The following is a 12,413-nucleotide window of genomic DNA, read 5'->3' on the forward strand; positions in this document are numbered from 1 at the left end:
GTTCATCTCAGACTGGCAAGATTCAGTTTCACCCCCAGGACAGAGGGGTTTGGAGAGTTCAGTTCCGTTGGAGAGAAGTCGTTGGCCTCTCACACATGTGCTGCTGAGCCAGAGCAGACAGGTCATTCTCTTCACATGACATTCAAGTAACACAGAATGTTCGCTAACGTGTGGTGAGAATTTGCCAGGGGCCCGGCACCGATCTAACATTTTGCTCAGGATTTAGGTCCAGGTCCTTCGTTGCAGGCAACAGAATCCACATTAGCAAACTCACACCGAAAGGCATCTATTCAAGTTTATTTGTTGGGTTCCTTACGGACTTTTGGACATGACCAAAGAACCAAGCTTGAATGCTACTCAGACCTAGGACAGTACTGGACAACCCTCGGGTCAACAGAGCCCCCAAATGCTCCAGCCCACTGTGTTTACAGAAAGCCCTCTGTTGCTCACAGCTGCAAATTGCCACCCATGGGGTTTGAGACTGAACGTGCAAAAATCCTATATTTCCCCGGAAGACCCAAGACCAGATACATTTCAAAAAGGCCACTCTCCCAGCCTGCGGCCACCTTCTTCCACAGCTCATTTCCACCTCTGAGTCCCGAGTGAACACAATGTATTCGTGGGTCCCCGATGCAGAGGAGTCCAGGGAACTGGGTTTCCAGCTTTCCAGATGCCACCGTACAGGCAGGAAGCCTGGAAAGGAATCGGGATAGGTGCTGAGTCAGCTGTGCGTGCGATAACATTTCCATTTTCCAGATGAAGAAGCTGAGTCTTCTGATTGAGTCTTTTGATTCTCCTTGAGTCTTGATGGTCAGGAAGGAGCCCCACTCCTCCTGGTTTAGAAGAACTTGAATTGTTTCCCTGTTTTCCCTTAGCACGTAAAAGCCCCCAGGTGCAGCATGTTCAAAAAGCATCCTCCCTCAGAAAACCCACCCCCAAATCAAGAAGAGGTCATAGCTCAAGGACATTGCTCCTTCTCGGGACCACTGTAATATCCCATCTCTCCTGAATTTTCTCTCTAAGCCACCACCTGCCTTCTCCTGCCGGCTCCTCTCTTGGGACCTCTGGCCCAATTTTTATTTGCTGCCCGGGTTCTCTCAGTTTCCCTTCCATTTCTTTGATGTTTCCCTCTGTGTCTGTAACTGCAACTCCTTATCTAACAACAAGGAGGCTATGATTTCAGATTGAAGTCCTTATGAAATTGCCTCTCGACTCACCTTCAAAATTGTTCCCATTTGATACTCGAAGCTCTGCTTCCTCTCCCCCTGGCTCTGCAGAACAGTAGCCGCATTGCAGGATGCATTTCTACAAAACAGTTCAGGCGTTCGCCCCTTCTCTCCGAGGCTGGGCGGGACTCCAGTCTAAGCGTCCTGGGGAGCGCTCCCTCTGTTTGGGTTCAGCTGTGAGTTGGCTGGGCGGTGACGGTGCCCTGGGAAATTCTCCTGCCGCCAGCCTACTCCTCGACCTTCTCCTACCTGGAGGCACAGGTGGGGCCTCAGGGAAGGACTTTCATCGGGAAACATCATTCATAGCAATGCCCCAAACCCAGCAAAACTTAAAGGAGGAAGGGAAGGTCAAACAATCCTAAATGTAGGAAGTCACTCACAAACACACCCTGCGTTCCCGGAGTGGATTCGAGTCAACAAAGAGCGTTCAGATTTGAGTTCTAAAAAGGATCCTGCGTCTACCCAGAGGCGCAAGGCGTCTTTGTGACTCGGGCTGACACCATGCCCTTTGCCCTCTTCTCCTGTGCGACCAGGACGCTGGCTTCGTGTAAATGGCCCTTGTCCCCACTTCTCGGGAAAAGTGAGTCCTTTGCAGCCCCATTGGGCTACCGCAGTTTGGCCCCTTCCAGTGAGGGAGCCAGGGTTTGTCATGTGACCTAGCTCTGGCCAATGGGATAAGGGGAGCTGCCATAGGGAGCTATTTTTGTTTTTTTCCTGGCCAAAAAAGCCGTAGCAAGACAGTCTTTTCTCCGTGTTCTTTACTGTATTCAATGTAGATTGTAACTCATTGAGCTGAAGCTGTCATCTGGTGACCAGGAGGAAAAGGCCAAGAGAACTTCAGGGATGGAGACCGAGAGTCCTGTCCTTTTGAGTTTCTTCTTATGTGAGATCGTTAAATATCTTTACTGGTTATGACGGGAGTGGGAAATTTTTTTTCTGTAAATGGCCAGCCAGTAAATACTTTCAGCTTTTCAAGTCAACACTCAACCTTGCCGTTGTAGTGGGAAAGCAGATATAAGCAATATGTAAACGAGGGAGTGTGACTGGCTTTCAACTTCATGAAACTGAACTTTGAATTTCATATAGTTTTCAAATGTCCTGAAATATTTCCTTTTTGGGTTTTTTAAAACTGTTTAAACTGTAAAGATATTCTCAGGTCATGGGCTGCACCAAAGCAGGTCGAAAGCCAGATTTAATCCCTGGGTTGAGGCATTATCAGTGGGTTTTCAGTTACTGGAAGCTGAATGCCTCCTAGAGGATTCTAGCATCCGACTTTCCATTTCACAGGTAACAAAGCTGAGGTCGAGAGTGGGGATGCCCAGCTAGTCTGTGTCAAGGCTAATAAATCTAGATCCTAAAATTCTTGGCAAGTCCAGGATGGTCCCCAAGATACAACACTGCTTCCTGTGCATTTAAACACCGTTTATGGCTGGCTTTTTTCTGGGCTGTGACATTTTCCTTTATGTATGTAATTGCATTTCATTCACACAAAATAAATCAAGGGCCAAGCGGGCACTTCTAGTGAAGACCTACCACATGCCAGGCACTTTACGTTGTTTAATCATACAAGTGTGGGGTAGAGATAATTAAGCCTAAGAGAGCCAACCACGCCCTGGCTCACCCAAGAGCAGATGGGGGCTCCAGTGCGACCCCGCCCTCCCTGCCATATCTCGCTTCTTCTCAGGCTCTGGGGCTGAGCACTGCATGTACCCTAATGCAGAAACGGTGGCCCCTTCTCTTTGCCCATTGAATACGTGCAAGAGAGCCCTAGCAGAGCATTCAAAGATACTTTTTCCCCCCTTTCTGAAATTTCATTCTGAGAGTGGGCTGCTTTTCCCAGTTCTGGGTGGAACTAGAAAACCGACGGGGGAGGGGCCGGTGGGGGGCGGGGGGAGGGAAGGAGGAAATGATGCAGTTACACTCATCATCTTGGCCACTAGAGGGCAGCAACAGGCCATGTTTCTGAAACAGCTCATTTCCTTTCTCCCTCGTTCCACGGAGTTCATTCCCAAGTTTATGGGAAACTTGGGGAAGAATATGTTTCAGTCTTTTATTCCAACATCCTCATTTTTCTGATGGAAAAATCAACCTCATAGGGGCCTGCTTCTTTTAGGAGCATCAGACATCGGTAACGTTAAACCAGCAAATAATTGAATATTCATTGTCACAACTGTTATAACGCCACAATTCCTGCGTGGGCGGGGGAGGTGCAACAGGGGTGGAAAAGCGGGGTGCCTGCCTGCCCGGAGGAGCACATGGACAGTAAGAGGTGACTGAACCGACTACATTGTCAGCGACTGTGGGGGAGGGGCGTAGAGAGGAAGGGTCAGGAACAAGCGCTGTGTAGAAGTGACATTTCCCCCAATCTGCGGATGAAAAGCAGCCAGGCTTTGAAGGAACCAAGGGACAAGAATTCTGGGAATAAGGACCCACAAGAGAAGAGGGTTGCACTTGTGCTAGCCGGGCGGTGTGGCTGAGTGGAGCTGGAGAAGGAAGGAGAGGTAAGGGTTCAGTGCTATGGTAATGACCGTGTACTGAACATTCACTAGGTGCCAGGCACTGTGTTGGGTGCATTGTCTCACCGCATAACCACCACAAGTCCATGGCTTACATACTATTATTATTCCTATTTTTATAGCCTCAGAGAGGGGCGCCTGGGTGGCTCAGTCGGCTAAGCGGCCGACTTCGGCTCAGGTCATGATCTCGCGGTCCGTGAGTTCGAGCCCCGCATCAGGCTCTGTGCTGACAGCTCAGAGCCTGGAGCCTGCTTCAGATTCTGTGTCTCCCTCTCTCTCTGACCTTCCCCCATTCATGTTCTGTCTCTCTCTGTCTCAAAAATAAATAAACGTTAAAAAAATATATATATATAGCCTCAGAGAGGTTAAGCCACTTGGCCAAGGCCACACAGACCAGCAGGAGCCTTGCTGGGATCTGCACCAAGGTCTGTTCGACTGCAGCACCAACGTTCATCCTCACTATCCCCAACAAAGACAGAACAAAGACTAGAACCCCGAGATCTCGTCCCCCGGCCGGGACCATCCCCACAGTGTTTCCCCCTTGCATCTCAGGAAAGCCTCCCTTTACTGTCAACCCTGGGCAGGGAGGCAGGGAGCCAGGGGTGAAGGCAGACCTTAAACAATAGAAAGGAAAAGCTTTTCTAGAAAGAGATTATTAAAGGTCCAGAAGAGAATTCTCAAAACTCACATCAGCAATTGTTCCCTTTCAAAAACAGTGCTTACAAGAACACACAGTTCTCGGAACGCAGAAACAGACTCCTGAGAACCAACAGAAGGATGCCTTGTGTCCATGAACGCTGCCTCGAAGCCTAGAAAGTCAGCCAGCCTTTGACCCTGAGCCCACAAATGTATAAAATTGTGGGCGCTGGTGTGACCCACCCCAATTACAGATCTGCCTTGCAGAGTTCCCGTCTGACTTGTGATGAATGAAGAAAGCCCTGGAACTGCCCGGCGTGTCTTTGATGGCTCAGGTCTGCGGTGTTGTCAATGGGGAGAGGGCTTCGAGAGAAGGGACGCTGCAGAACAGAGCTGGGTCTCCTTCCCCAGCCTGGCTCCCGGCCTCCTTCCTGTCCCCCGGCCCTTGCTGCACCACACGGGGAGCCAGTCTGTCTCCTCTGCCCCAGCTCCACCTGTCGAAACTCTTCCAGCCTTCAAAGCACAGCCCCATGGTCCCAAAGCTGCCGCCAACACTTTCTCCAGGGCTCGCGGTGTCTCCTGCCCTCTGCCCAGCCTCTTTTATGATCTGCACAACAGAGCTTAATTCTTGTTCCGCAGGACAGAAACACAGCCCTTGGAGTTAGAAAACCAAGGCCTGGGGCGCCTGGGTGGCTCAGCTGGGTAAGCGTCTGGCTCTTGATTTCGACTCAGGTCATGATCTCATGAACCGTGAGATCCATCCCTGCATCGGGCTCTGCACTGGCGGCACGGAGCCTGTTTGGGATTCTCTCCCTCCCTGTGTCTGCCCCTCCCCCGCTCACAGGCGGGTGCCTGCGCGCGCTCTCAAAATAAATAAATAAATACTAAAGAAAAGAAAACCAAGGCTTGAGTCCCAGCCTCACTTGGGCGGGCTGCGTGGCCTTGGCCATGTCACCACACCCCCAGAGCTGCTCTCAGCCAGGCTGGGGGCTAGCTCAGAGGAGCAATGTCTCCCCTCCCGTATCAATGCCTGCGTCGGGAGAATGGGCATCACACAGCCATCGCTCCAGCCGGCTGCGAACAGGAAGCAAAATAATGCATACAGGAGCTGCTTGTAAATTTGAATGTGCCATACGCGCTTTGTTCCCCCAGTAATTCCCCCACGGTTGTCTCATTTCTCCCTTCTGCAAATTGCAGGTAGAATGACGATTTATTTCAGGTACATTCCAGCAGAACAGGTGTGGACAGCTGCTAGCAGCTTGGTCTCTGTGTGCGGTCGTTCTGCCTGGTTTTTCATCTTGCCACTGCCTTTCTCCTGCCTTTGGGACCCTGGACGAGCTGCCTGAGCTCTGTGCCTCAGTTTCCTCATCTATGAAATGGGAGATGATGACAGTCCCTATTTCCTAGGGCCATTGCAGAACTCATTAGGTACCTGGGGCTGCTGCAACGATTTGCCTTAAACTGGGTGGCTTACAACAAGAAATTTTTTCACCATTCTGGAGGCCAGAAATCCAAGACCAAAATCGGCAGGGTTGTGCTCCTTTCGAAGGCTCTAGAAGAGAAGCCTTCTTTGCCTCTTCCAGCCCCTGGTGGCTGCAGGCGTGCCCTGGCTCATGGCTGCATCAGTCCCAAGGACTCTCGGCATTGCACGAAGGGCCCACCTGGATAATCCGGCAAGATCTTGAGATCCTTAATTGCATCTGCAAAGTCGTGTTTTCCAAACTCGGTCGTATTCACGGGTTCCAGGGACTGGGGTGTGGACACGTCTTTTGGGGGCCACGGCTTACCCCGCTACAGCCCAGAATGGATGTGTGTAAAGTGCTCAGCACGGCACCAGGAGTCCCGTAAGCGCTCAGTTGACAGGGACGATTACTGTTATACACGCAGAGGTTGCGTCTGGGGTTGAACTGTGGAGACTTGTCCAACACAAGAAAGAAAGCCAGATGTAGAAAGATGGGTCACCCTTTCCCTGCAGGCCTGTAGGGCTGGCGGCCCGACTTGCCACGCTGCATTTTCTAACCTGACCAAACTCGTCTGGGCCTTGGATTCCCCGGATTCTCTCTGTTCTAAACAAGCTTTTTGCAGAAACCACCAACTGTTGAAAAGTCTGTAGTTTTATTCACTAAAATCAGTCTTGAGGTGACCGTGGGCCAGAGGAGAGCAAGTTACGAAAGAGACCACCGGGCAGGAGAAATGGCCAGCAAAGAAACGACCCACTTGATGGGTCACCATCTTGTTTGGTCTCAGGCCAGAGCCAGCTTGGCCTCATCAGGTAATAATGGACATCAGGTTTAAAGGTCAAGGTAGTTTTTCACTGAAAAAAAAAAAAAAAAAGGAGACTGGTTTCACCCGAGGAGTCAGTTCTGTGGCTGAACCGGGTGGGGTGTGTATGAGCATCAGGGGTACATCTGGTCGCAGGAAGAACAGGAAAAAAAGAATGGCCTGGGCCTGATGAGGGAGGCCAAGAAAGGCCCATGGAGGTGAGTCTGGGATCCTGACTCTACTGTGGTAAAGTACAAAGAGAAAGGACGGCTACGCTGCTTCCAAACCTGAAGGGCCATGTGACTGGTCAGAGCCTCAGTGTTCCCAGCTGTCCAATGGGTACCATAGCAGGGAATACCCCATAGGGACGCCTCTGTGGATACACAGGTGTTGCTAACTGGTTCCTGTCGCTATGCCCACTACGACCAGGACAAAAAATAATGGATGGTGGAGGCGCTTTGGGGGTGACTGGTTCATTCTAGGACAGTAGAAAGACCTGAGCTCTGAGCTACACCTGCCTGTGGTCTGGGATGGAAAAGGAGCAGAAAGGCTGCTTCCATAGCGTGGAAAGCATGAGGGGAGGCCTCTGTGCTAGCTGGGAGGGCTAGTTCTTGAGCCCGTCAAGCACCTTCTTTCCCAGAGCCAGTTTGAGGACTGCAGGTAACACGAAAAGAGTTGTATTTCATGACTGTTGTATGACCCTATCTTTTCCCCTAGAGAGCCCCCACCCCCGCCCCCCAGAGTAACTAGCGGCCAAGGTCGTTGCCAGAGCAGCCATTCACGTAGCGATGTCAATATGGTGTCATCGTCCCCGGGCCGGTGGAGCCAGGCAGTCACCCAATGTTGGAGCACATTTACTCACTATTCCTTAGCCCTTCACAGAACTGAACTACAGAGAGGAACGTTCACACCCCCTTCTCACCACACCAGCTTCTGGGACCCTCTTCCTCCTGAGGCCTACCTTGACAGATGTGGGCTTCATTGTAGAGAAAGCTGCTCACATGGCTGAAGGGAGAATCTTGAGAAGGAAGTACGATTTTAGCAAGCCTTTCTCTGGTGCCGTGGGTTCAGAATGACTATGGTAGTTCCCTTTCGTGGAAAACGGCGCATTGGCCCCAACATCATTATTGTCTCTTAAAGTTGAGAAATACAGGTGACCCTCCCAGCCACCCTTTAGATCTGTGGTAGTGAACCTGAAGAACACCAAACACAAAGATAATATCTTGAAGCAATAGGGGAGACAAGACTGTTACACAAGAAAGACAATTAAATTGACATCCAACTTCTCTACAACCTTAATGGAAGTCAGAAGATGACAAGGCAGGGTCTTAAAAGTGCTGAGAGAGACTGTCAACCTACAGTTTCACAAGCAGTGAAATGATTTGTCAATTTCAAAAGCAGAAAATCACAAGACAACACTGGATATTAACAGACCCCCCTGTCAAAAGAATACAGATACTTTCACTTCTTCCTTGCTGATTTGGATGCCTTTATTATGTTTTCTTGCCTAATTGCTCTAGCTAGTATTTTTAGTACATTATTAAATAGCAGTGGTGAGAGCAGGCATCCTTGTCTTATACCTGATCATCAGGGGAAAACTCCCAGTTTTTCACCATTGAGTATGACATTAGTTGTGGGCTCTCCATTAGTGCCCTTCTCAGGTTGAGCAATTCCATTCCTAGTTGTTGAGTGTTTTTGTTATGAAAGTTGTGTTAGATTTTATTAAACACTTTTGGCATTAATCCAGGTATTTTTTTTTTCCTTCAATCTGTTAATGGGGTGTATTACATTGCTTTGTGTATGTTGAACCATCCTTGAATTGCTAAGATAAATCTCATTCGGTCACGGGTGTATATTCCTTTTTTTATTTATTTTTGAGAGAGAAAGAGACACAGAGTGCGAGTGGGAGAGAGGCAGAGAGAGGGGGAGACACAGAATCCAAAGCAGGCTCCAGGCTCTGAGCTGTCAACACAGAGCCCGATGCAGGGCCTGAGCTCACAAACCGAGAGATCATGACCTGAGCCGAAATCAGATGCTTAATCGACTGAGCCACCCCGGTGCCCCGGCTGTATATTCCTTTTAATATGCTATTGGATTTGGCTTGCTATTTTTGCATCTATACTCATAAGGGATATTGATCTGTAGTTCCTTTTCTTTTGATGTCTTTGTCTGGCTTGATGTCAGGATAATATTGGTCTCATGTCCTGAGTTAAAAAGATTTCTTTATCTTCTATTTTTCACACTGAAGAAAAGATTGCTGAACTATATTAAAGGAGATTTAAATACATGGGAAGAAAATAGATCGGAAGACTTGGTATTACACGATGGCAATGATCCCAAGGGACCTACAGATCCTATATGATCTCTATCAACATCCCAGCTGCCTTTCTGGCAGAAATGCAAGAACTTATCTGGAAATTCATACGGAATTGCAAGGGCCCCCAAATAGTCAATTTTGGAAAAGCACAGAGTCCGAGGACGCTTACTTCTTGATTGCAAAACTTACTACAAAGCTACAATGACACAAGCGGTGTGGTACTGCCATTAGGATGGACATAGAGATCAATGGAATAGAAGTGAGAACTAGAAACAAACTAACCCCATAAGGTAAACGGACTTATGCAAGGAAAATGCCAAGATGATTCAACGGGGGGAAAGAATAATCTCTTCAACAAATGGTGTTAGGACAACTGATACCCATGTGTGAGACAGTGGAGCTGCACTGTCATTTCCCACCACATACAGAAATGGGCTCAAAATAGATCAAACCCAACAGTGACAACTGACACTGTAAAAACTCTTGGAAGAAAACACAGGAGTAAGTCTTTATGACTTTCGGCTTTGCAATGGTTTCTTAGACATGATAGCAAGAGCATAAGCAAAAAAGAGCCCAAGAAAGAGATTAACTGGACCTTGTCAAAATTGAAACCTTTTGTGCATCAAAGGACGCTATCAAGGGAGTGCAACTTGTTACAGAATGGGAAACTTGTGACAAATCCCGACAAGAGAGTCTAGCACCCAGAATATGTTAAGAACGCTTACAACTCAAAAAAAAAAAAAAAAAAAAAAAAAAAAAAGACAACCCAATTTAAAAATGAGCAAAGGACTTGAATAGACATTTCACCAAAGGAGATCTGCAAAGGGCCAACGGGCACATGAAAAGATGCGGTCCTTAGTCATTCGGGAAATGCAAATCAAAACTGCCGTGAGATATCACTTTGTACCCACTGGGATGGCTAAAATCAACAAAACAGAAAATAACAAGCAACGGAGAAGATGTGGAGAGGTTGGAGCCCTCACACGTGGCTGGCTGGACTGTAAAATGGTGTGGCCTGTGGGAAAGAGTTCAGCGGCTCCACAAAAAGTTGAACACAGAATTACCATATGGTTCGGCGATCCCGCTCCCAGGAATAGACCCAGAAGAGTGGATAGCAGGTGTTCAAACAAAACCTGTGCACAAATTTCATAGCAGGACTTTTCAGGAGAGCAAAAAGGTAGAAGCAACCCAAATATCCATCAGCTGATGAGTGACTAAAAATGGAGGGCATCCAAACAATGGAAAACCACTCACCCATAAAAAGGAATGACGTACTGATACATGCTACAACAGGAGCCCTGAAACCGTTATGCTAAATGAAAGAAGCCAAACGCAAAAGGCCATATATTTGATAATTCCATTCACATGAAATATCCAGAGTAGAAAACTCGATAGAGACAGAAAGCAGATGAGTGGATATCAGGTGCTGGGTCAGGAGGGTGGGAGGCATTAGAAGAGACTGTTTAATGGGTATGGAATTTCTTTTTAGGGAAAAGAAGACGTTCTGGAACTAGGTAGTTGTGAAGGCTGCGCAACACTGTGAATATACTTAATGCCACCCAACTGTACCCTTTGAAAATGGTTAAAATGATGGGGGCGCCTGGGTGGCTCAGTTGGTTAAGCGTCTGTCTTCAGCTCAGGTCATCATCTCGCAGTTCGTGAGTTCAAGCCCCGCGTCAGGCTCTGTGCTGACAGCTCAGAGCCGGGAGCCTGCTTCCGATTCTGTGTCTCCCTCTCTCTCTGCCCCCTGCCCTGCTCACACTCTGTCTCTGTCTCTCAAAAAGTGAATAAAAGTTAACAAAAAAAAATGGTTAAAATGATACATTTTGGTATATTTATTTTACCACCAAAAATGTTTTCCAATAAAGGAATTTTGCTTTATTATATGCATCTATGTTGACATTACTGGCTAGTGTCTTTTAGAGGAAAGATACGACTCTGAAACAAAAGCATACCAGTTTCAAAACTATGGCCAAGTGAATTAAATTTGCAAACTAGATATTATTAACAGCGAATTCCAAGAAGTATTGCATACCCTAAGTTTATGACCATCAACCAAGTGTTCTTCCTATTTTTCTTACGCAAACCTACCCGCCCTTACAGCTCTCCAGTTTGCGAAGGAATCCCTGGGTAAGACAGTCTTGGGGTTGGGTCCACTGGGCTCTCTCACTTTGACAAGCCCACGGGCGCGTGTACATTATTTTTCTCTTTTGTCTCTTTTTCAATGCCTATATTGTGTAAAAATTGAGTATTTTTAAAACAGGACATTTAAAAATAGCCATTTAAATAGAACGCAAAGATAGAACAGGTGCAAATGAAGAAACCCAGAGCAGACTCCCTCGTGACCTTGGCCAGTTTTTAGAAGCCAAAGCAGACACCGAACAAGAGCCAAAGCTAGGCTCTAAATTTCTCTAAGCCCAAGCTTCTGGGATACTACAAACCTATATACCAACCAGGCACATTTAGAAGACACCATTCTCCTGTGAGAAGAAAATAACCACGTAAGAGAAAGAGAAAGAAAGAGCCCCCCCTTTTCAGAGATGTAGGAGACCAATAGATTTTCCTCTAAGTAGATGGACACCTTTTCTTGGAAACTTTTGCCCTGGGAAGGAATGGAGGAGAACTTTCTGGTGGAGCAGAAGGAACAACCCTCTAAAGGCAGAGGCCAGGCTGCTCTGGGGAAGGTTGGGAGTAGAGCACAGTGGCTTTGCTGAACCCTTGAGGCCACAGAGGGCGAAACCCCCAAACCTGCCAGCCATTACAGGCACCGAATTTCGGTCCCGGTGAGAGGCACTGATTCCTTCTGGACCCGCAAGGAAGGCCATTCCACTGGCCCTGATCTGGGGTGAAGGAGAGGGTGGTAGGAGCGAGAGAAGGGACTGAAGGTGGCCCTGGACTGGACACGGGCCTGGAACAGGGCTGTGATGGGCACAAGGTTCCGGGCAAGGGCTGGGAATGGGCCTTGGGGTGGTGCAGAGGCTGGGGCCAAGGATTCGTTAGCCTGAAATTGGACTGGGAAGAGTCCACGAATAGTCTGGTGGGGAATTGCTAGCAGAAACCATGGTAGCAGCCACCGGGGGCCTGCTGCACAGAGAGGAATCCCCAGAGGAATGAGTCCGTATCTGTGGCAAATGGCTCCCCGAAGTCTTGGGATTTGGGGCAGCTTCTTGGGTTTGCTCCAGAAGCACTGAGGGCTTCCGTTGTCGTACTCATCAGCAAGTGACTCTAAGGTAGTCCCAGGGTCCTGTCTGTACTCTGGTTTCAGTGTTTTTGGAAGTGGTCCTGCTCTTTTTTCTTTCTTTCCCCCCGAATGTGAAAACCCACTCTCTTTTGTGACTCGTATTTCCAGGAGCTCCTGGACACCAGGGCTGAGCTGCCTGGCCACACCCTGTCCCCAGAGAGACGCCTCTCATGGACAGAGAGAAAGCAAAACACAGGAAGATCACAAGGGATGTG

General features: G+C 48.3%; 1 long non-coding RNA gene across 1 annotated transcript; it reads right to left on the reverse strand.

Moving 5' to 3' along the window:
• Positions 1–265: 265 nt before the first annotated feature.
• On the reverse strand, positions 266–1,811 carry LOC125916458 (uncharacterized). Its single transcript, XR_007455917.1, has 2 exons — positions 1,218–1,811; positions 266–693 (listed from the first exon to the last, which is right to left on the reverse strand). It is a non-coding gene; the product is annotated as an uncharacterized LOC125916458 (long non-coding RNA).
• Positions 1,812–12,413: the final 10,602 nt, after the last annotated feature.

The sequence above is a fragment of the Panthera uncia genome, chromosome D1 (assembly GCF_023721935.1).
Source record: "Panthera uncia isolate 11264 chromosome D1, Puncia_PCG_1.0, whole genome shotgun sequence".
NCBI lineage: Eukaryota > Metazoa > Chordata > Mammalia > Carnivora > Felidae > Panthera > Panthera uncia.